Below are 19,631 nucleotides of genomic sequence, written 5' to 3' on the forward strand. Positions count from 1 at the left end.
GCCTCCCCTCTGAACAGAACCGGTGCCCTGACTCCCACGGGGCGGGGAGGGCGGCGGATGCTCACGCGCTCGGCTGCTGGGCGTCCCGGTGGGTCTCCGGCGCCTCCCTGCAGGCGCCCCCAGCTGTTCGGTCAGCTAACAAAGTGGCCCGTAGACATGGCCGGTCGGTGCCTGCCCGGCTTCCGGCGCAGCCAGCGTTCTGCTCGGGCAGGGCAGCGGCAGCTCAGGTGTGTCCTGCGCTTGCACGGAGAGACACGATTCAGGCTGGAGTCACCTCTTCCTTTACCTCTTGTTCAGAGGACGAGTGTGTGTGTGCGTGTGTGTGTGCGTGTAAGACCCAAGCAGATGTTCGGAAGACGGGTCGAAGCATCACAGCAGCGCAAGCCCTTGCCAACCGCCGCGTGTGCGGGCACGTGCCTTGCACCCCGAGCGCAGGTGAGCAGCTCATGGAAACGCCCGGAGCCCCAGCGCCGGTGTGTTTGTTTCCAGCCGCAGGGAGGAAAATGGGGCCTCTGCCTCTCGTTTCCGTTTTTGACCCGGGCTCTAGTGGCAGCTCTGAAATAAGACACAACAATAAGACCTGAGCTTCAGAGCCGTGTATCCATTGTATCCAATTGCGTATTGAAATTTCTTAAATTTAATCCAGTATGTCTCTATGCTTGGGTGCATTATTTACATTTAAAAGGTAGCTCTGTGGGGAGTTACAATTCTCTGGGTAAGAGTCACGTGCTACTCCTGGAACGTGTTTGCATCCACGGGAGGGAGGAGGAGGGGCCCTTGGCCCGCACAGAAGCGGCGGCAGGAAAGCAGCTGCAGGAACCGGCCCGAGGGAGCCGCCGGCAGCCCCCCACCCGCCGCGCCCCTGAGGCTGCGGGAGACCCGCGCTCCCTCCGCGTGCGCACAGCCGGCCAGGCCGGCGCGCGCACCAACCGCCAGAGCCCGTGGGTGGCGCCTGGCCTTTCCCATCAGAGAGGAAAGCCAATCCCGAAGCATAACTGAAAGAAAACAACACGCAAGCCTAGACGTTGGGGGGGGGGGAGGGAATTAATGTGCCTACGGATATATTGATAAAGGGCTGAAGAGCGCAACTGAATGAACACCTGTGAGTCACAATGTACAATGACATTGGAGAAATAAATACCGTGCACCCACGACAGCGTGGCGGGTGGAGACGACCCCAGGGCCGGGGAGGAGCCGGCGGAGGCGGCGCGGAGGTCGGGCCTCATCTGTGCTCCGGCCGGAAAACCGCCGCGCAGCCCGGACAGCCGAGGGGCAGGCGCGTTGGATCGGGGAGGGGGGGCGGGGAGCGGGCTCTGGGCGTTTCTATTTCCTTCTTTAAGGTGTCACTGGGTTTGCTCTAATAACGTCTTCACATGAAAATGGGAGAATACAGTTTAGAAAACCTACTTAAAAGGAGTGAAGTGATCATCATTCCCAAACACCAGATGCTCTTGCAACCACTGAAAATGTGGTTCCCTGTCAAAGACGCGCCCACGGCCCGTTCCCCAGGCCACAGGCACCGCCGCGAAACGCACGCGGGTGGCCTGCGTCCTTCCTTGTAGAAGGGCTCAGAGTTGCAATCAATCAGGTGTATCCCTGTCGGGATAATAGGGAGGAAACAGAATACTCATTCGTCTGTTGCTGGTGAGGACTTAACGTGGCGCGGCCAGTTAGGAAACGTCTGACAGCTTATGAATCAGTTAAAATGCACATACCTGTGATTCCGTACCCAAGGGAGTGTACACACATGACCCACACGCACATGTTTGCGGCACTTTCCCTATGAGCCCCCAGCCGGGAAGGGTGCGGGCGTGGACTGCGGATGGAGCAATGAGACCCGGGGTCCGCGCACACGCTCTGCCCGGGGCGCCGCGGCGCGGGGAGCCTGGGAACAGCCGGGGAGGAGAGGGCGCCGCACGCAGGAGCCCCCCCCCATGGCTCCCCCGAGCGCGCAGGGGTCTCCTCCCGCTGAACCGCGGCAACGGCTGCGCAGCTTCTGTACATTTACGGAACCTCCTTCAACTGTACGTGTAGGTCAACGTAACAGAATGTAAGTTACCCCTTAATAAAGCTTTTGTAAAAAAATTGGATGAACCATTTCCTTTTCAAAAAAAAAAAAGATTTTATTTATTTTTGGAGGGGGAGAGAAACATCCATGGGTGGCTGCCTCTCACAGGCCCCCCCCGCGCTGGGGACCCGGCCGGCACCCCAGGCCTGGGCCCTGGAATCCCATCTGCGACCCTTGGCTTCGCAGGCCGGTCCTCAACCCACTGAGCACCCCAGCCAGGGCGACCCTCTCGTTTCCCTCCTCAGGGTCTGCATTGGAGCTACCACGCTACAGGACGCGAGGACGAGCGCCCCCTGGCTGCAGCGGGCGCGGGTGCTCGCGGCAGAATAAACGCCCGCGGGGGCGCCGTGCGCAGGCGGCATCTCCCGCGCGGGTACCCCTCGGACGCCGTCGCACTCCCCGCGACTCGCTGCAGTTTCCCCGTGACATTCCCAGGGGAAGAGAAAATTCAGCACCGTGGACACCTCCTTCGGACGCCACCTCTGTGTCCCCGAGGGAAAGGCTGGCTGGCAGGGTTCCAGCCGGGAACCCAGCAACTCGGCGCAGCCACCCTGCAGCTGAGGGGACGAGCTGCTTCTATGGCGGGTCCCGGCCAGGGAGCGCCCGCAGTTACCACGTCCTGTGCGTGGCGCAGACACGGGCCGCCAGAGGCGGCCCTGAGCTTGATTTATTGCGAGCTGGGAAATAAGCCCGTCTCTCAATCGACCGAGCGCACCGGGCTGACGCTGACAAATGGACAGGGCACCGGGGAGCCCAGGGAGGCCCCTCTCCGGAACGCGTTGTAAAGAGAGAACGGTGTTGAGTGTCAAGGGGCGAGAGTTTAATCAGCATTCTTATGAGGGTTAGAAAAAGCTGTCTTATCAGTTTCTCCTTTAAAACCTCGGTTTGGCAGGTAACAAAGTTCAATTGTTCCTCCAGATGAACAGGGATTTCCAGCCAACAAAGAAACAGGTGAAATTTTAGACGACCGCCGTGCAGCCGCGGGAGCTGTTGACCGTCAGAGGACTGCGGGCGCCCCCCGCGGGTCTGTGAGCCCCCTCTCTATCCGTCACCCGCTGGCGCCTGAGGCCGCGACCTCCGATCTCTGTGTCGACACAGAGGACCGGCACTCAGTGCTCCGTCGGCCGGGGCATCCTCAGGGGGCCTTCCCAGGGCCCGCCACCCGGCGATGGAGGGCGCAGTGTTCGGGCCTCGGTATCATCAGATGTTCTCCCTGAAAAGATCAGGACCATCTGTGTTATTTTACAAAACGCCTACCTTGATCCAAGATGGTGGCAGAGGAGGCGGAAGTGACCCTAACCTCCTCCCAGGACCAAACTGGAATCACAACTAAGTTATAGAAAAATCACCCTCAACGACCAACTGGATGCTACCTGGAGAGAAGTCTTATAACCAAGGACAGACAGAAGAAACCACCTCACCACAATATGAGGCGTACGGAGTGTGGAGGAGACACGAGAGGGCTGGCCGGGCTCCACTGGGCAGCAACTGCAGGCCTACAGGATAGTTCAGTGGCCGGGGGGATCCCTCTGAGAAGTGTGTGGTCTAAACCCCAAGCTGGGCCCCCCAGCCTACAGCACCAGAACCAGGAAAGGACCCCAGATAATAGCAGGCTGGGAAAAACAGCAGGGTTTCACTCTATCAGGGACAGACAGCTAGAGATGCAGACACCCTCTTAAAGGGCCAATGCACAAAACTCTCTTTGCACCCACATAGCCTGGGTTCAGCAGAAGGAAGGCAGGGAGGGCTAGACACACATGAGGAGGGCCTGGGGCTGGTGGCTCTGGAGAGAGAACTGAATGGTCAGCCAACAGGATCCTTGTGCAGAGTCACCCTCCACCCTGCAGGAGCCACCTCTCTCACGCTGAGCAACTCCCTCCAAGCGGCATCAGCCTGAAGGGAAGCAACAGCTCCTCCCACAGGAATTACTCTGCCCAGCACTGTGGTGCTTAAGCCGGGCTGCTGAGAAGTACAGCTGGAGGTGATTTCAGAGATCAAGCCTAACAGCCTGCAGGTAAAGGTGGATCTCTGGGAGCTTTGAGACATTAGCTGACCCTCCCCTGAGCCTGGTTCTGTTTCCACACGAACAGGCTCAGCAGAGGGAGCCACAAGCTGTGGATCACTGATAGCTCCAAACAGGTTGCCCAGGGACAGTCACAGGCAGCGTCCAACGTAGGTCTCACAGAGTCTTTGCAGATCCACCTAATATACAGAAACAAACACAAAGAGGAAGGCAAAATGGGAAGGTAAAGAAACAGGCACCAAATGAAAGACTGAGAGAATTCTCCAGAAGAGAAGCTAAATGAAAAGGAGGCAAGCAATTTATCAGAGAGAGAGAGATTAGAGTAATTGTTATAAGGATACTCAATAGCATGAAAAAAAGACATAGAAACCATAAAAAAGGACCAGTCAGAAATAAAGAATGCAATATCTGAAATAAATAATACAGGGAAAGGAATAAACAGTAGGTTAGATGAGACAGAGGACTGAATCAGTGATTTGGAAGACAACGTAGAAAAAAACTCCCTATCAGAGCGGCAAATAGAAAAAATAATTTTTTAAAAATTAGGAGAGTTTAAGAAAATGTTGGGACAACATGAAGCATAACAACATCTGAATCATAGGAATACCAGAAGAAAAAGAGTGTAAGCGAGAGATTGAGAACCTGTTTGAAGAAATAATAACTGAAAACTTCCCTTATCTGATAAAGGAAAAGACACACAAGTCCAGGAAGAACAGAGAGTCCCCAAACAAGATGGAACCAAAGAGGCCCATGCCAAGACACCTTGTAATTAAAATGGCAAAGCTTCAAAACAAGAAAAGAATCTTAACCACCACAAGAGAAAAGCAGTTTGTTACCTACAAGGGAGCCTGATTTCTCAACAGAAACATTTCAGGCCAGAAGAAATTGGCATGAAATATTCAAGGTGATGAAAAGCAAGGCCCTACAACCAAGGATTCCTTACCCAGCAAGGCTCTCATTTAAAATTGAAGGAGAATAGAGAGCTCTCCAGAAAAGAAAAAGCTAAAGGAGTTTGTAAAAACCAACCCAGTACTGCAACAAATGTTAAAGAACTTGCTTTAAGAAGAAAAAAAAGAAAACAACAGAGGGAAATAGTTAAAAAAGAAAATGGCAATAAGTACATATCTATAAATACTCACTGTAAATGTAAATGGTTTAAATGCTCCAAGTGAAAGACATAAGGTAGCTGAAGAGATAAGAAAACAAGACCTATATACGCTGCCTCCGAGAGACTCACCTCAGACTAAACGCAAAGGGATGGCCAAGGACATTGTGTGCATATGGGAAGGGAAGAAAGCTGGGGTAGCAATACTTACGTTTGACAAAAGAGACTTTAAAATCAGGCTATAGCAGGAGACAAAGGACACTACCTAATGACAAAGGGAACAATCCAACCAGAGGGTACAACCCTAGTAAACATGTATGCGCCCAACCTAGGACCACCGAAATATGCCAAGCAAACCCTGATGGACTTAAAGGGAGAGATCGGCAGAAATACAGTCACAGTGGGGGATTCTAACACCCCACTGACTTCAGTGGATAGATCACTCACCCAGAAAATCAATAAGGAGATAGCGACCTTAAACGACACACTAGATCAAATGGATTTGATTGATATCTTCAGAGCATTTCACCCCAAAGCAGCAGAATACATATTCTTTTCAAGTGCACATGGAATGGTTCCTAGGATAGACCACATGTTAGGAGACAAAACAAGTCTCAATAAGTTCAAGAAGATTCAAGTCATATCAAGCGTCTTCTCTGACCGCAATGCTGTGAAACTAGAAATCAACCACAAGGAAAAAAACTGAAAAATATACAAAGACATGGAAGCTAACTAACATGTTATTAGACATTGAAGGGGTCAACAACAAGATCAAGGAAGACATTAAAAGACACCTTGAAACAAATGAAAACAAGAACACAACAAGCTGAAATCTGTGGGACCCAGGGGAAGCGCTCTGCGAGGGGAATCCACAGCATCACAGGCCCGTCTCAAGGAGCGAGAAAAAGCTCGGATGCACAATCTAACTTTGCACTTAAAGGGACTTGAAAAAGAACAACAAAAGAAGCCCAAAGTGAGTAGAAGGAAGAAAATAATAAAGATCAGAGCAGAAATAAATGAAACAGAGTCTTAAAAAAAATGATACAAAAAAAAATCAATGAATCCAAAAGCTGTTCTTTGAAAAGATAAACAAGATTGAAAAATCTTTAACCGGATTCCTTAAAAAAAAAAAAAAAAAAAAAAAAAAAAGGGAGAAGACCCAAATAAATAAAATCAGAAATGGAAGAGGAGAAATAACAACTGACAGCAAAGAAATACATAGGATTGTAGGAAAATATTATGAACAACTACATGCCAACAAATTGGACACCCTGGATGAAATGGGTAATTCCTAGAAACACACTATCTTCCAAAACTTAATCAGGAAGAATCAGAGAATCTGAATAGACACATTATACCTAGTGAAATTAAGCATTACATGCTGAAAAATGAAACTAGACTACCTTCTTCTGCTACACATGAGAATAAATTCAAAATGAATTAACGACTTAAACATTAAACCCAAAACCATAAAAATCCTAGAAGAAAACACAGGTAATAAAATCTCAGACATTGCTCATAGCACTATTTTATCTGGCATATCTCCTCAGGCAAGGGAAACAAAATTTAAAAAAATAAACAAATGGGACGACATCAAACTAAAAACTTTTTGCACAGCAAAGAAAACCATCAACAAAATAAAAAGGCAGCCCACAAAATGGGAGAACATACTCACCAGTGCATCTGATAAAAGGTTAATATCCAAACTTTATAAACAACTTCCAAAAGTCTACATCAAAAAACAATCCAATTAAACAATGGGCAAGGGACCTGAATAGACACTTCCGCAAAGAGGATGCGCAGAGGGCCAGTAGATGCATGAACAGATGCTCAGCGTCTCTGACCAGCAGGGGATGCAAAGTAAAACCGCAATGAGGTCTCACTCCCCCCTGTCAGAATGGCCGTCTTCAACACATCAACAAACAGGTGCTGGCGAGGACGTGGAGAGAGGGGGCCCTTTCGCGCTGTTGGTGGGAGTGCAGACGGTGCAGCCACTGTGGAAAAGAGGATGGAGATGAGTCAAAAAATTAAAAAGGGACCTGCCTTTTGGCCCAGTGATGCCACTTCCGGGAATGCACCCAAAGACACCCAAAACACTAACGTGAAAGTGCGTGATGCACCCTGTGTGCACTGCAGTGTTACCTACAACCACCAAGGCACGAAAGCCACCCACGTGCCCGTCCGTGGATGAGTGGATAAAACGCCTGGGGCATTTCCACAGTGGAATACTACTCAGCCGTGAAAAAGGAGAATATCTCACCCTTTGCGACAGCATGGATGGACCTGGAGAACATTATGTTAAGGGAAATAAGCCAAACAGAGAGAGACAAATACCATATGATCCCACTCGCATGTGGAGTCTACTGAGCAAACTCAACTGACAAGGAAAACAAAGACAGACTCCCAGATGGAGAGCAGATCGCAGCGGGTGAGGGGCGGGGTAAGAGGGTGGAAGGACTGAGCAAAAGGGAAAAAGACGGTCTGCCGCTCACGGTGCTGCTGAGGCTCCGCGCTCCCGCCGAGGACTGCGGAGCTCAGGGCGCGTCCTCCCTCTGCACCCAGGGCTCCGCCGCCGCTCCAGCCGGTAGCAGGTGCGCGGCAAATTGTATTTCCGTGTTTAAAAACCAGTGGAGGGACGCCTGGCCCTGGCCGTACGTCTTATCCCCGTATTTCAACTGCAGACACGTTAACATGTAAAAGCGAAGCATGTCGTCAGTGAAACCTCTGAAAGTCTGTGCTTTCTATTTTATGCACTTTGTATCTTAAAGTTTATATTACATTTTGTTTTATATTACTACTTGTATATCTGAAATAATGTTTAAGCAGTTACATTTTGTCTGTCGCAGGGCGATAATGTTTAAATGTAAGCAGTGTTATACTTAACGAGCTAGCGTGTGCTAGAAGAGCTGGCCCAGAAAACGGTCCTAGGGCCCTTGGACAGGCCGTCCCAGAGCAACGGGTTGGGGGGAAAAAGCGAAGGCCGTCGAGGGTCGACGCGGAGCGCGGCAGAACCCTGTTTGTTGCTGCGACCTGCAGCGGGCCGGCCCTGCACGTTCCCAAACAGCAAACAGTGGGATCCTCTCAAATGTAACGCAGGGAGTGCCCTCCTTTATCCCACGACTCGACTGTTAAGGCCTAGAGACACAGAATGCGCTGCTCTGCATGACTGCACAGAACGCAAGTCTGTCCTTGTAAACCCACCGCCGAATGAATAGTGAGACGCCGCCAGGTTTGCGGCAAGGCCTGCGGCGGATCTGCCTGTGGCGTGTTTGTGTTGTCGTGAACTGCCTAAGCTGCTTACCCATGTTACCCAGCAACTGAGGATCCTCAGTGTGTAAATAAATCACTTCTCTGTTCATTTTCTTGCAAATCTACAAGCTCGTTAGCTAATTAAAAATAAATGAAAATTTCCAGACCTGGAATAGAAATGACTCACGACTCTAGCTGGGTGGTTTAAATGACATTGTGTAGAAGTCATTGCCTTCGAAATGGTATTTTGCTATTCAACTGGAGAATTACCATTATTCATCAGTTGACCTTTTTACTTCATTGTGCGCTAATTAGCTGCATGATTTCATTAGGCATAAAACCCTAACCGATGGCATTCAGGGTGTCCAAATGGCTCCATCCATCAGCAGGAACCAATTGGGATTATTATGTTTTTTGTTATGATTTACTCCAAAAAAACAAGCCTGTCTCACACACTGTGTGCCTTTTATTCCTAAAGATAACCAGGATCTCAGAAGGACCGAACGAACTGTAAATTAAGATCCAGACCCACATCGGTCACTCCGCCTTATTAACACCGCGATTAAACGTGTGCTTACATACGCTGCCTTCCACCTTCTGTCTCCCGATACTCTTGCTATATATTCCACAAGACATTTAAAAACTGAGTAGATTCTACTTTTTCTCTCTGGGCAATACGCACAGCTCGCTCTCCTACTCGACTGGAAGTAAATTTGCATTTTAGGAACTACATGAACTCTTCGTGCCCATTAGGATACCACTGGATGCCTTACAGCTTCATTGTCAATATGGTTTTTATTTTTAATAGAACCATACCTGCCCATAATCTGAAGAGTCTGCACGGGATCCAGGACAGCGTGTCCCTCCTCGCACGTCCGATCTCGTTGCGTCGTTGAATCTAAAGTGGGTGCTGGCAGCCCGCCTGGAAATACAGCTTTGACTCCGCTCCGGACCCAGCCACATGTGAACGCAGGAAACATTCGAACCTGCAGAGAACGTTTCAGTTTAGTTGAGCCAAACTGGCGAGAGTTGCCAGGAAGCAAAACCCCAACCAGCTGAGAGAACGCTCCTCCGGATTCACACACGACAATCAAAGGGGAGGGCTCAGGGGTCCATGAGGACCAGGGAGGCGGGAGGGAGCAACGCGGGGTAACCGCTGCGATGGCATAAAAAGTAAAATGACGGACACACACTCCTTTTACACGGGGGCGGGGGGGGGGGCGTACAGGGAGGTAACAGCAATTAACAGGGTAACAATGAAATGAGGGGATTTGTGGTCTCCCCCCGCAATGCGGTGCCTGTGCTCTGAGGGGTCCTGACAAAGGGAATTTGACACCCCAAAGCTGTGTGATCGTAGGTGCAAAAAGGCAACAGGCAGGCGCAGCCAAGCTCGAGACTGACCTTTGTCAGGGACAAATATCGGCCGAGCACATGAGGACCTGCCATGACCTGCGTGTAGTCAGAAAGGTTTTCATTTCAACCCTCCTAGGGGGTCGCTTCCGGCCTCTGAGTCTGCAAGGCCGCTCCGCGGGCCCCCTGAGCCGCCAGGTGGGCCCGTGGCCCTTCCGTCCACGCGTGGCGCCCGCGCTGGGTCCGGCGCTGGTCCGGATGTGGCTGTGAAGGAATCTGGTAGGTGTGTCAAGACAGGATTGATTCTTACATGTTTATTTACCCTGTTAAATATGCTAACGCGTCTTGAATCTATGGTTTCTTGTTTTAAATCGGTTTTACAATCTTTTCAGCCCAGACCTTCCCTCTGTCTCTCTCCCCTGTATCTTCCTTTCGGTCTTTTTAAATACGTGGATTCTACTTTGCTTTTGTATCCTAGATCTCATCGTTTGATTTCTGAATGCCCTACTGGTCTTTTTCTATTGTCTTTTTTGCTTTAACATTTTTTATTTAAAAAAGATAAGCCTTTTTATTACAATTTTATATTTATTTTAAAAAACGAACCGATGGTCCACAGTTTTCTACACCGTGACACCCGGCGGCGTCCCCACGCGGAATCTTGTGCAGTGGTGCCATTGTTACAGCGAATGAGCCACTGCTGGAGAAGTGCTTCGCTGAAGCTTCCTTCCTTCCTTCCAGGCCACGTGCTTTTCTGCGGCGGGGTCGCGCCCTGGACGCCCGTCCCGCGGCGGCTGCTGCGTGGCTGTTGGCGTCCCTCTCGCTGTCACAGCGACGCGGACTTCCCTCCTTCTCAGGGAGCCCTGCTCCTCCGATCTGCCTGACACGACGCCCCTGGGGCTGGCGTTTGGGGTATAGAGGCGACTGAGGCCAAGAGCCGTTTTTTGTCGCATCACACAAAGGCTGCCTACCGTCACAGTGTCACCGACCAGCACGCGGGGCAGCGTGTGCTGCTACAGGAGCGGGATCCCTGTTCAGAAGCGGTTACTGAGGCCTCTCAAGGCACCGCTTTAACCACGGGAGCCCATGATTAAGGCTAAACTCTGCCTTAAACCCTCCTGGTTCTCCCTCTGAGTCGTGGTTATCTTGTTTCTGCAGGGTTAGTTTACAAACCAAGAACAACGTAAGATACAAACGCTACACCATGTTGGAAGAATGGCAGGCTTCTGCCCCGGAGCCTGTCGCCTCTGGACCCCCAAAGAGTAGGCCTCTCCCCGCTGTCAGGCCAGCCCTGCCGGCCGCAGGCTGTGCCCGGAGCTCTCTCCCGTACAAAATACCGGCCGCTGGGAAACGCAGGCCGCTGCAGCGCGACCCTGCAGGCGCCCCGCGGGGGAGAAGAGGCTGAGAGCCGAGCCCAGCCCGAGCCCGAGCCCGAGCCCGAGCCCGAGCCCGAGCCCGAGCCCGAGCCCCAGCCCCAGCCCGAGCCCCAGCCCGAGCCTCAGCCGCCTGATCCTGAGCCCGAGAGCGAGCCCACCCCGGAGCCAGAGCCCGAGCGCGAGCCCGAGCCCGGAGCCCGCCCTCTTTCTACTCCCATTGGCTCCGAGGGCCTCAGCGCCCCAGCCAATCCCGTCCTAGGACGCTCGCAGCTGCGGCAGCAAGCCCCTCCTACCGCCCCGACGCCTGCTCCCCGCCGACCTGAGTCACTGGAGCAGATCCCGCGGCCCTCGGCGCGACTCGTTGCCAAAGAGGCTGGACTTGATCGCCAGCCTGGGCTGCGTTCCCGGGTCTCTCCACCGCGGGCCGTTTCCGGGCCTGGGCCGCGCTGCTCCCTGGACGGGAGCCCCCGCGTCAAACGCACCCGCCGGGGAGCGGGGCGCTGCGCTCCTTCTGAGCGCCCGCTGCCCCGTAGGTCACAGCAGACGCGCCCGCTTTACGGCGCCTGCGCGTGCGCTCGCACGTTTGCTGTGCGCTCTGCGCTCCCATCCTGTGCGACCTTGTTCTGTGACCGACGTCTCCGCAGCCTGGGCCAGTGGAGGTGCTCTCGGCTGCGGGGGCGGGGGCGGGGGCGGGTGTGTATTTCCATCCGGCGCCCCTTCCCTCGGCTCTGGCGCTGCAAGACGCTCCAGACTCGCGTCCTCCCCGGCCCCTGGCACCGTCTTTTCCATCCTTGTCACATATGTCTGTTTCGAAAAGGTGTCTCTTCAAGCTTCTGTCCGTTTCTGAGTGGACTGATAGCTTTCTTATCGGTGAATCTTAAAACTTCTTTGTCTATTTTAGGTAGAAGTCTTTTAGGTAGTTTGCAAAAATTTTCTCGCAGGATATGGATTCTCCTTGGATTCCTTTAACCGTGTCTTCCTCAGAACTAAAGGTTTTAATTTTAATAAATGTTTGCTTGTCAGGTATTAAGCACTTGATAAATGCTCAGGCTGTCGCTCTAGTTGTTGGTTATATTGTGGGTGGCGCTTAGAGTGATAATGAGAGTAACGGCGCTGGTTCTGACCCCCTGAAAGTGACGTCAGTGGGGCAGAAAGTTGCCAAACACGTACCCTACCGACTTCATTATTTAGCTCAAGGTGGGATCTTACTCACAAAACGCATCGCTCATACAAATCCAGCACCAATATCGTCATAGAACAAAAGAACAAAAAACTGCACTTGGGAAATACGCAATTAAAGAAACCTAAATTAGAAATTTTCAGTCCCGGGCTCTACGCATCTTCCCCACTTTTAAACACCATTGTTTGTGTCTCGGATGGTGTTGTATACCTTTTTTTCTTTTAATCATCAGATATGATCATAATACCCATTAGGAGAACGTCTGTAGTATGTATTCATGCATCAAAGACCTCATACTAGGTCTTTCTGTTGTGCACTCTTCTTCCTAGATGCTCCTAGATTCCTTCTTGCATCATTTCTTTTGTGACTGAAGAACTTACATTAGTCATGCTCTGTGCATACGTGTTAGCAACACGTTTGCTTTTCTGTTGTCTGACCACGTCTTCACTTTCACTGCATTCCTAGAGGATAGTCTAGCAAGGTAAGGAGTTGCAGTGGAAGCTTTCTGCAGCAGGAGCCTCCTGTTGGTGGCTCAAACCACACACTGTCCCTCCAGAGGGGAATAGTCTTTCTGTGAGGCTCACATGACAACACCCTGTCCCTGTCCTATGACAGAGAAAAAACTACACCTGTGCATAACGATCTTTTGGATGAGATGAAAAAGATCCAGACACGCGGAATGCCAAAGAGCAATACATAGATCACCCCCAAAAACTTCATCCATAACATGTTTGCTTTTCTAAAAATAAAATGTGTAGCATTAAAAATATGAAAAATTTACCAAGACAAATGCTTATTATTATGTGCTTATCACACTTTATTGCCACTATGTTTTAATATGTTTTCGTGTACTTTTGCTAAACTTCAGGAATATAAATATTTTGAGAATAAAAGGACCCTGGCTCCAATAGCTATTTTTCTTTTAAATTTATTATAAGTAAAAATGTAAAGCTTAAATATTTTAAATTATATATTTCTATTTATATGTAACAGACTAAAATTATAATCTTCCCTTTAAAAATTACGTGTGTGTGTGTATGTATGTGTGTGTGTATACATGTCAAAGCTTTCATTGTACACCAAGAAATTGAAATTCCTATTTCTGTATGGTATAATTTTCTCTACAGGGTAAAAAAAAAGTCCACAGCAATGATTATAGTGGATTATGTCCTTATGCAGATGATAACTTCAAAAGGGTAAACATCAAAGAAAATGATAGTTTAAAAAATTCACAATAGAATGCCATAGAAAAATTAACCAGTGCAAATGAATAGTTTTGGAAATGTCTAATTAGGCAAATACCTAAAATATAAACTAGTTAATAGTCCAGAACATGCTTAATTGTCTATTTCAGTTTAAGACCAATTAGCTATGGATGATTTAAGAATAGTTGTAACCACATGTAAAATTTCAACTTACATGTAGAAGATACACTATCATTCCGTTTGTGATTTTTTTTTTTCTGAATTGAATACTGGCATAAAAGAACTAATACAGCTCAACTTTCTAAAAATATCTTTATTAAAATTTAAATTTCTTTGTTGACTTTATTGCGGTGACCCTGATTATAATAAAATTATACAGGTCTCAGAGGTACAACCCTATAACACATCCTCTGGACTATTGCACTGTGTGTCCAGCGCCCCAAAGTCACGTCTCCTTCCATCACCCTTTATCTCCCCTGAACCCTCTTCCGCCTCCCGCGCGCCCCCCCACGGCGCTGGGCGGCAGGCGCTGCCGTCTGTGTCTGCGAGTGACTCGTCCGCGCGCGATCCGGTCCCCTTTTGCGCCCCGTCCCCCACGCCCCGCCAGCCGCCAGCCGCCAGCCAGTCCTCTGCGTCCGTGCCTCCGCTGGGTCTGTCAGTTTGTTTTGTTCATCAGGTTGCACCTGTAAGTGAAGTCGTGGCATTTGCCTTTCCCTGACGGGCTTACTCCACTCAGCATAATGACATTCTCTCATTTCAATCAGTGGTTTGTCTATTTGGTACGCGCGCCAAAGCCAGGGAAAGTGGAAATCTTTTTACAGTACAAGCCATGTCCTGCGGCCCTCTATCCACTAGATATGTAGAGATTTGGTATCTTCCCCATGGATTTTTAATATTCTAAACTGCACGTCAGCGGGCTTTTCTGTAGAGAGAAGTAATGTACGCATGCAAATCGCTCCTCTGCAGTCACAGGGGGTGTGAGGCGGCGAATCACGAGCACGTTTAACTTCAGCTTCCCTGTGATTGGCATCGGTGGTCTTTTCACGTGATGGATTTCAAAAGTTTTATAACAGGATGAAATATCCATCTTAGCATCCTTTTATTTTGAAAAGCTATTGACCAAAAATAAAAATCGCATCTAAAAGGAAAGGGGGTGCCGCCTAACCCAGGAGTCAAATGTCGACGATATCAGAAAATTTAAATGAAGTTAAAGCGTTCAAGTGTGACAGGAGAGACTGGTACCTGACATATATGTACAGACACACACACAGACGCGCGTGCGTGTGGGGGGCGGTGTGAAGGAGTGTAAGGCACGGACTCGCTTCTGGCTGAGAAAGAAGAGCGGCTCAGGTCAGCTGCCGTCCGGGGGCGGCGGGCGGGGCCGGCGGGAGCCCCTTGCCCCAGCTCTGGGTCCCGTCCAGCGTCCAGCCTCCGCTGCAAACGCCCCTCAGAACCGTGGGGGGCCACGTGGGAGAAGGCGCTGGAGCCTCTCCGAGACGAGGAGGCTGCTGTGACCCCACCCAGGACGAGCACAGAGGGGCCAGGTTTGGTCTCACACGTGAGGCTGTTTCCACGGTAACCACTGAGCACCACACACTGCGGACGAATTGAGGGATTCACACACACACACACACACACACACACACCCCCGAAGACCGGAACGTTGAGAGGACGCCCTCGGGGTTCCCGCATCAGCGGGCTGTCCTCGAAGGCCAAGCGCGTTCGCAGAGTTTGCCCGTGTGCACCGTCCGAGTCAGACCGTGGACGCTGGCGGACCCCTCTTTACCAAACAGAGGAGACGTAACTGCAAAAGAACAGACAAATAACGGAAAACGCTCCCCACCGTGTCGTCTTCTGTGTCCCTGCCGCTGCTCTGGGTTTCTCCCCCCGAGCTCTGGCAGAGCTGTCTCCTCACAAAGCCCCTTCCCGAGCAAGGCAAAGGCCCTGCAAAGCAACACGCTCCTGGGACCCGTGGTCTCCAGTTCATTCCCATCCGCCGCGGTTCGGAGCCGGGCTCCCGAAGCCCAGGGCACGCGGCCCGGGGCGCAGGTCAGGTCAACACAACACGCGAGACTGCCTGCTGATTCAGCTCCGTGGTGACGCCGGTGTCACACGCCCTGAGGACGTGCATCCCAGGCCACGTCAGCAGCTCTGAGGACAGCGCCCGGCCCTTCGCGCAAGGAGCCCCGGGAAGAGGTGGTTTGGGAACACGGGGAAATGGCGAGGGTCCTAGAGCCCTGTGCACGAGTTAGCGATCTTTAAAAAGAACTGTGATCCTAAAATATCTACGATGGTGAAGCGATGCATTAGCGTCTCAACTGTTCGGGGGGGTCCGGGCTCCAGAGTCTTCCCTCCGAAGGCCGGGTCTCAGGGCGCCGGCCGGCAGGGACCGCCAGGCAGGCGACCGCATCGGGCCCCCGAGTTCCCTTCCCTCCGGCACGGGCACTGTTCATAAAGGGCCAACGTGCCCAGGGCTGCGCTGGGTCTGCATGAGTGAGCTGATACCCTGGGGTTTCCATCAGCACACAGAAGGCTCTGCCTGAGACCCCCGTTAGCCCAGGAGGGGCGGTCCGAGCAAGGAGCCCCTCCAAGGCTGGGCGCTCGGCACCTGGCTTGTCCTTGCTGCCGGCAGACCAGAGGAGCATCGCCAAGCTCCCTGGAATGTCCGTGGTGCCAGGGAAGGGGGCGTTTCAGATCGTTGCTCAGGGAAGGGGGGGTTTCAGATCGTTGCTTAGGCTCGAGACCAGGCACAGCCCTGCAGTGGCGCAGGCGGGAGTCGCAGGCCCTGCCCTTGGGCCTCGAGGCCGGTGACCCCGGCCCCGTCCCGCCGCTGGGGAGCTGGGCCGCCGCGGACCCAGACCTCCCGCTTTCTCACTGCGGTCGCCCGGGCTTCCCGGTGAGGAGCGGCCGCCTTCCCGGGTCGGCGCGTGGAGGCGGGGCCCGGCCTGGGGGGCTCCCATCGCTACCTGCCTCGGTCTCTGTCGCGGCTGCTGCTCAGCGGTCCAGGGCCCGCCCTCGGCCGGGCGCGGCCCCGTTCCTGGGCTGGGCGCAGCCGCTGGGGCGGCGCGGATCCCTGCGCCCTCGGCTCTCCCCGCGCCGCTGCGGGCGGCTGCGGCGAGGAGGCGAGCGCTCCCGGTTCGCCGGCGGCGGGCTGGCCGGGGTCCGCGGGCCGTACAGGGCCGCTGGGGCGTTTTCCCTGGAGGAGGCGGCCGATCGCACATGGAAAACTCCCCGACCCAGGCTACAGTTTCCTTAAAAAGAAAGACGGCAACCGGACACCAAGAAGCCTCTCCTGGCCTGAGGCAGCGGCTGAAAGGCCGCTGCGCAGCCCACGCGCCTCCTGCGGGGAGGCGTCCACCCGTTTGCCCATTTGCCCTTGAAGCCTCAGGATCCTGACGGAATCACGTCGCTCTTCCCGCGATGTGAGCGGCCGTTGCAATACATGTTTAAAAATGGAAAACCAGCACATCCCCGCATGTATGAAGCTGGTATCCATGTCGCATTTGCCTGGGAAATGGTAAGACCGGCATCACACTCCTCAGAGGAAGAAGGGCCAGCCAGCCGGACGCGCAGTTGGCAGGACAGCGCAGTTCCGGGGGAGCTGGGGCGCCAGGCCCCGCATTTCCAGAGACGCAGCTGCGGGGGACCCGAGTCCCGGTCCCCGGTCCCTGGTCCCCAGTCCCCAGTCCCGGTCCCTGGTCCTGGGGCGGGCCCACCTCGCCTTCTGGGTTTTCCTCGGCCTCCGGCAGCCCCCTCGCCAGCAGATCGCTCTGCCCTGCTCCTAGGTCGCGGGAGTCCTCCTCCTGCTGCCGCTGTGAGCAAACCTCCGGGCTAATCTCCCTCAAACCCTCTGCAGGTCCCTCCATGAGCCCCTCACAGACAGGGCGCCTGTCCCCCGGCTCCCGGCCACCGAGGGCAGGGCCTGGGGCCGCTGCCCACGCCGTGGAGGGTCTGAACGAACATGCAACGAAGGAATGAACACATACAAAAAACATAAATGAACTGACGGCCAGGTTCCTCCTTTCTCGGAAAGCGGGGACTCCCGTGGAGCCTTTCCTAAGACAAAATGGCAGGAAACGAAGCAGCAAGTCCCTGAGCAGCGCACATCCTGCCAAGGACGCAGAAAGCCACCTGCGAAGAAGGCCAGGCTCGGCTGGAGCTGCCACGCTGGGTCCCGGGCGGGGCGGCCTGTTAGCACCACGGCAGCCGCTCGGGGCGGCGGCGACTGTGAGGGGCCACCATGGCCCGTGTGGGGCCGTGGGCGTTCCGGCGGATCGCGGTTATACGGGTCTGCCAGGGTCGCCGCACAAAATACCACAGACCTGGGGGCTTATAGAACGGCAACGCCCTGTCTCAGTGCTGGAGGCTGGAGTCCAAGCGCGAGGTGTCAGCAGGGGGTCCTCCGGAGGACGGTCCTCCTGGCCTCCTGCGGGCGCGGCCGGCCTCTCCTCCGCGCGGGCGCAGCCCTGGGTCTCTGCCCGAGAAAGCCGGTCCCACCGGCGCGCGGCCCCACCCTCGTGGCCTCGTCCCGCCCTAACCGCCCGGCAGGGCCTGTCCGCACGCAGAGCCCGTTCCGAGGCACCCGGGGCGGGGCTTTGCAAGCCGGGCACTTCGGCCCCTAACTATGGGGCGGCCCCACTTTGGCCTGGATGCGGGACAGCGCAGGCCTGTGTCACGTGAAGGCAGCGTGTGAAGCTGTTTGTTTTCACCGGGACGGCCGTCCGACTCGGCGATCGGGGTTGGAGAGTCGCCTCAAGGAGCTCGGCCTTTCCATTTTTCCCTCCCTGGTGTCCTGCAAGCGTCCTGCTCAAGGCATGAGGTCGTGCGCCCAGCGTCTGCGACACAGCCCCGCTTACCCTCCCAGGCAGGTCTCTCTCAGACCAGGTTTCGTTGTGGAGTCAGGAGGGGCTGTGGGGAGAGGGGCGGCCTCCTCCTTCCATCCTTTCCCTTGAGGTCCCTCCTCGCTTCCCGGGGGGACTGGCTGGGTGATTTCATGAATGTTGCCAACTCCCTCCGCCTGGGTTTCCGGTTGCTTTATAGAGAGGAGCGTCACTTCCTTACCTTCCTGATTTTTAGCATCTCTAACTCAATGCTTGCTTAGAACGAAGCTCCGTAAGTATTGCATCAAAAACATGAAAACAAAGTCTTTGTCAGCACATGTTATAAATCGGCCTGGGGAACCACGTCGCGGCAGCACCAGGCCCGCAAGAGCGAAATCACCTTTCACTGCGAACAGGGGAATCAACTCCCATTATTTGTGGTATAAAGAATCTCTAATTTACGATAGGCGGTTTTCCAAAAGCTTTGTGTCGTTTGAAAAACGAGATATAAAATAGAGGTAATTTATCATAGGAACAATAACAAAGAAGCGTAATGAGGTTCCTAGGTCGAAATTTAACCCAATTTGGCTGAACTGCTGTCGTGCCTCCGGAAGGAGAGACGGGAGAAGGCAGTCCCGGAGGTCGCACCGGGGTCCCCGAAGAACACAAGGGCGCCAACAATGAAAACAACAATTTCCAGTTTTCAGTTCTCCTTTTCAGGGCATCACTGTGCCTCAGAAAGAGAGAAAATAGCTAAGATGGAGTTTCTGGCCTTCTTCTCTTAAATCTAAAACAGAACGAAAGCAAAACAGCAGCAGAAGCTCTGGTTTCCTGAAGCAGGAAAATCAAAGGGCTTCACGGCTCCAGACAAGAGCGTGGCAGTTCTGGGAGGGAGAGTAGGTCCCTCCCGTGGTTCTCGGGGACAGGGCTCCACCGCTGCTGAGGGGAGCCGGCTCCCCGGAAACTGATTAACAAGTCGCTCTTGAAAACGGCGTTGGATCAGGAGGCTGACCATCTGCTCTCAGACTCCGTCTCTTGACGCCAGTTTCCGAGCCTCGGGCAGCGAGGAAGGCAAAGATGGGAATGGCCAACGTCCCGTTTTCCTCAAGATGAGACGATTGTCCCACTGAAAGAGCTCTTTGAATTCTCTCAAATGTCTAAGAACCAGAGGCGCAACCGCCAGGGCGCAACCGCCAGGGCGCAGTCGCCAGACTTTCAGTGGTAATTAGCTGAGTCTCTATTCTACCATCAGAGAGGT

The 19,631-nt window shown here is 53.1% G+C and overlaps 1 long non-coding RNA gene across 1 annotated transcript; it reads right to left on the reverse strand.

Moving 5' to 3' along the window:
• Positions 1–6,878: 6,878 nt before the first annotated feature.
• On the reverse strand, positions 6,879–9,919 carry LOC129064717 (uncharacterized). Its single transcript, XR_008528515.1, has 3 exons — positions 9,847–9,919; positions 9,262–9,431; positions 6,879–7,190 (listed from the first exon to the last, which is right to left on the reverse strand). It is a non-coding gene; the product is annotated as an uncharacterized LOC129064717 (long non-coding RNA).
• Positions 9,920–19,631: the final 9,712 nt, after the last annotated feature.

The sequence above is a fragment of the Pteronotus mesoamericanus genome, unplaced genomic scaffold (assembly GCF_021234165.1).
Source record: "Pteronotus mesoamericanus isolate MK-2021 breed Mesoamerican mustached bat unplaced genomic scaffold, CSHL_Meso_final contig_169, whole genome shotgun sequence".
NCBI classification, from domain to species: domain Eukaryota; kingdom Metazoa; phylum Chordata; class Mammalia; order Chiroptera; family Mormoopidae; genus Pteronotus; species Pteronotus mesoamericanus.